The sequence below is a fragment of the Pseudorca crassidens genome, chromosome 12, assembly GCF_039906515.1.
Source record: "Pseudorca crassidens isolate mPseCra1 chromosome 12, mPseCra1.hap1, whole genome shotgun sequence".
Lineage (NCBI taxonomy): Eukaryota > Metazoa > Chordata > Mammalia > Artiodactyla > Delphinidae > Pseudorca > Pseudorca crassidens.
In genome coordinates this window covers 30,062,205-30,067,036 of record NC_090307.1, presented here as the reverse complement: position 1 = coordinate 30,067,036, position 4,832 = coordinate 30,062,205, and the positions used below count along the sequence as shown (strand labels likewise).

Genomic DNA, 4,832 nt, shown 5'->3' with positions numbered 1-4,832 from the left:
CACTATACTAATAAAAATGAAGGATACAATTTATATAATCATCTCAATAGATGCAGGAGAAGCATTTGACAAAATTCAACATTCATTTATGATAAAACTCTCAACAAAGTATAGAGGAAATATACATCAACATAATAAAGACCATACGTAACAAACTCACAGCTAACATCATGCTTAGTGGTATAAAGCTGAAAGCTTTTCCTCCAAGGTGAGGAACAAGACAAAGATGCCTATTCTTGCCACTTTTATTCAACATACTGTTGGAAGTTTTAATCACAGCAAATAGACAAGGAGAAGAGGTAAAAGGCATCCAAATCAAAAATGAAGAAGCAAAACTGTCACTATCTGCAGATGGCATGATACTATATACAGAAAACCCTAAAGACTCTACCGACAAACTGTTAGGACTAATAAATGAACTCAGTAAAGTCTCAGGATACAAAATCAATATACAGAAATCTGTGGTATTTCTATACACTAATAAGAAACTATCAGACAGAAGAACAAGCCAAGTGTCCATTGGTGGATGAATTGGTAAAGAAGAGGTGATATACCCACACAAAGGAATATTACTCAGCTATAAAAAAGAATGAAATTCTGCCATCTGTCACAAGATGAATGGACCTTGAAGGTTTTATTCTAAGTGAAATAAGTCAGACAGAGAAAGAAAAATACTATATAATATCTCTATTATGTGGAATCTAAAAAAAAAAAACTACAAAAACTAACAAACTAAATAAAACAAAAAACAAACTCATAGATACAGAGAGAAGATTAGTGGTTATCAGAGGGAAAGGGAGTTGGGGGTTGAGCAAGATGGGTAAAGTTGGTCAACGAGGTGATGGTGATGGATGGTAACGAGGCTTGTGGCTGTGATCAACTTGTAGGATATACAAATGTCACATTATAATAATGTACACTTGAAACTAATATAATTTTTAAAATGCTTATTACAGGATTCTTGCCTTTGATAATTTTACAATATAATGGGAAAATCAACCTTAACAAACTTAAATATTAAACTCTCATATGTTTGACATATAACTCAGACCTGCTGTATTACTGATTCCTGCTTTCTTAAAAACATGTCATGAAAAAATTTTAAGTTTCTTGTATAGGCCCATTTGTCATGTTTGTTTCTAGAAACAAAGAAAATTTTAATATAGTTTACTTCTCATTAAAGAAGAAATATTTAAAGTCTTATTTTTGAATTGATAATAAAGGCTAAAATTTAAAAATGTTTAGGCTTACTGTTTGGCTTGTTGTAGGCAAAAGCAAACACATTTAAAAAAAGGCAAGAAAACAAAGGAAAGTTTCAATAATCTTTAAAATTTCAAATAAGTTTGGAGAGATGTATGTACTTCCATTTCCATCAGCCATGACATTATTTCACTGTAGGTTGATGTATGTTTTAATTGATTTGTGATATGAACAACTTCTGCATCTTTGTAAACAACATCTATGTCTTAAATTTACAAAAATGAGTCACATAAATAAATATTTTGTGTCCAAACAAGCAGTATTATCTTTCATGATACTGTGTGTAGAATGCGTGCCTTTTTTGGTTTGAGTCAGCTCAGCTAAAGGGAATGGTCCAGATAGCCTCCCTCTCATGTCAGCTGGCAGGCTGGTTGAGCTGCAGAACCTCAGCTGGGTTTTCTTCTCTCGGCTCTACATAATCTCTTCTCTTGCAGGAAGCTTGCTCTGCTTTGACACATGGTAGTCTCTTGGTTCCAAAAAACAGAAAAAGACTGATAAAGACTTCTTGTGAAAAAATTTTCAACTCTTATTGGCCAAAACAACTTGCAAATCCACTCCAGATTCAGTGTGGGAGGGCACTACCAAAGGGCACTGGTAGGGGGAGAAGAATTTATGTAAAATATTTATACCAGTAGCAAAACAGATAATATTATTGATTTAAGATTTTTAGTAGGGCTGGTGTAGTGAATAAAAATCCAATCTCCAGCCAAGAGTGTTCTGTACATAGTCAAAGTTGGGCATGTTGATATTATACCATCTATTTCAATTTAATTCAATCAGTTCACTAACGTTCTCTATGTGCTCTGATACATACAAGAAAAGGTTAAATATGTTTATGGTACTCACTGCACCTGAAATTCAGTTGGGAGAAGACACCACCATTTGAAAAATTAAAAAATCTCATAAGTCATTCATTGTGCAGCCAGCTTAAAGGAAGAGACCACAGATTCAACAAAAACTCACAGGAAGGGAAGCGGTCTTAGGCATTAAGGTGAATGGACAGAAAATACTTGTTTAAAGAGGTGGCACTTGAGCCTGGAAGAATAAGTAGAATTTTTCTAGAGAAGTGAGAAATCAAAGGCTTGCCTGGTGAAAAGATCAAAAAAGTAAAAGTTGTGAAAGTGGGAATGATCTTGTCATGAGCTGGGGATTTTTAGTAAACTGCTCTGACATACAATGAAGAGGTGAGTGGGAGCACAACTGGTTTGTGTTGGGTTATAGAAGACCAGGCTCTCTAGTGTCTGGGAATATCAGCTACACTAGAATTGATGCTATAGGTCAGAACCTAACCACTGCTCCTCTTCCCTAGGTTTTTGTTTAACTATTTTAACCAAGGCATCAAGGAACTAAGAAGCTTGAAGATGTAGGTAGTAACAGAGTTGTGTAAAAGAGTTTACTTCTAATTAGGTGATACTTAGCAGAATCTAAGCTACATGAATTCTTTGCCACATCTCACAGAGTGCTAGATTGTGAGATGATGTATGCAAAACAGATGTTTTACACAAATCATGTTCTATATTGCTATAATACTTCTGCTCCCACATTCTGTGCAGGGATACCCCTCTGTGAAACTTCTCCTGTTTACTGGCTGCTGTTTGGAGAGATGTCCATCTTAGGGCCAATGAGGTATACCTAGAAGGTCATATCAAGGAGAAAAAAAATGTGATGCTTACTCTACAGGGCCCCTTAATTAGGACTATGGTTTGTGAAGTTGACACTCAAAATGGACTCAGGTGTGACAGCAGACAAAACCGTAGGACATGCTCACAACAAAAGTCATTATGGAAGATAATGTCAAAGTTGAGGAGATGATAACCACCTTAAAATGTAGTAAATAGCACAAAGAAGATGAGTAATGAAAATATGCCTTTAGACTTGATAATTAGGAAAGCAGCATGAATTTGTGATAACACAGCTTATGATAGTCATGGAGGACTGTATGTAATAGTGAGGATTTGAATACAGTATATAAAGTGATTAGTGTTTCCTCAGAAAGAGGTGAGAACATTTTTGATTGGGGAATAGTGTAAGCAAAAATCCTGAGAAATGGATTAGAAAGACTGAAGAGATGGAGAAGATAAAAGAGGTGGTAGAGGAGGAAATAAATTCAAATCTTATAATCAAGTTAGTTAATATTAATAAGTCTTTAGTGAAGAATGAAAATATTTGAATATCAAGAAAGATCATAATTAAGAAAGCATGATATTTTTTCTTAAAAATGTATGAAGTTAGTCAAAATGTCCAACTAAGCAGGATAAATATCTATAAAATGTTACTTTCTGTTATAAGCATTTTGTTTCACATCACTGCCCTCTTATGTTCTGATTTTAGTTGAATGAATATTTAGAGATAAATGTCATTTACAATTATTCTAGCCTGCTCTTTTGGCTGCACTCAGAAGCAGACCGCCGTGATGGGCCGCGTGATCCCTGGGCAGAGAAAGGGTGCCGGCTCCGTGTTTCACGTGTGTGTGAACCACCAAAAGGGCATCACGTGTCTGCAAGCTGTGGACTTCGCCGAGTGACACGGCTACATCAAGGACATCATGAAGGACATCATCCGTTACCCGGGTTGCTGTGTGCCCCTTGCCAAGGTGGTCTTCCAGGATCCGTACAGTTTTAAGAAGCGGATGGAGCTGTTCATTGCTGCCGAAGGCATCCACACTGGCCAGTTCTTGTACTATGGCAAGAACGCCCAGCTCAACATCGGCAATATGCTGCTGGTGGGCACCATGCCCGAAGGCACCATCGTATATTGTCTGGAGGAGAAGCCTGGTGACCGGGGCATGCTGGCCAGAGCCTCTGGGAACTATGCAACTGTCATCTCCCACAACCCTGAGACAAAGAAGACCAGAGTGAAACTGCCCTTGGGCTCCAAGAAGGTCATCTCCTCCATCAGCAGAGCTGTTGTCAGTGTGGTGGCTGGAGGTGGCCACGTTGACAAGCCCATTCTGAAGGCGAGCTCTGCCTACCACAAGTATAAGGCAAAGAAGAATTGTTGGCCATGCATATGGGGTGTGGCCATGAACCCTGTTGAGCATCCCTTCAGAGGTGGCAACAACCAGCACATTGGCAAACCCTCTACCATCTGCAGAGATGCCCCTGCTGGCCGGAAAGTGGGTCTCATTTTTGCCTCCTGGACTGGGTGTCTCTGGGGAACCCAGACTGTGCAGGAGAAAGAGAATTAGGGCTGGGGGCTCAATAAAGCTTGTCTTTTTCACACACACGCAAAAATTATTCTAGCCTGTTTTTACTTGTTCTTATGCAGCTTTTGTAAGGAACACCTTTATTCCATTTGAAACTGTCAAACTTTCAGTCATGGAAGCAATTTGAAATCCTAGAATTTGATGATATCATCCCATCAAACCCTCTGTCTTCTCAGAAGAACAAAATCTAACCTTCCCAGAGTAACAAGGCTCAAAACAGTATTCTGAGATATTCTTATTTCCCCATCTCTAAAGCTAACAAACAACACCTTATTGTTCACATAATCAGGAATTGCAGTTTTTTCTTGCTTTATTAAAGCAATTCAACCATCTCAGTTTATTCTTAGTCTCCTCTCTAGAAGAAAAA

The 4,832-nt window shown here is 37.9% G+C and overlaps 1 pseudogene; it reads left to right on the top strand.

Annotated features, from left to right (window-relative positions):
• The first annotated feature begins 3,673 nt into the window (after window positions 1-3,673).
• LOC137204109 (large ribosomal subunit protein uL2-like) lies at window positions 3,674-4,479 on the top strand (annotated as a pseudogene).
• The last annotated feature ends 353 nt before the right edge of the window (window positions 4,480-4,832 follow it).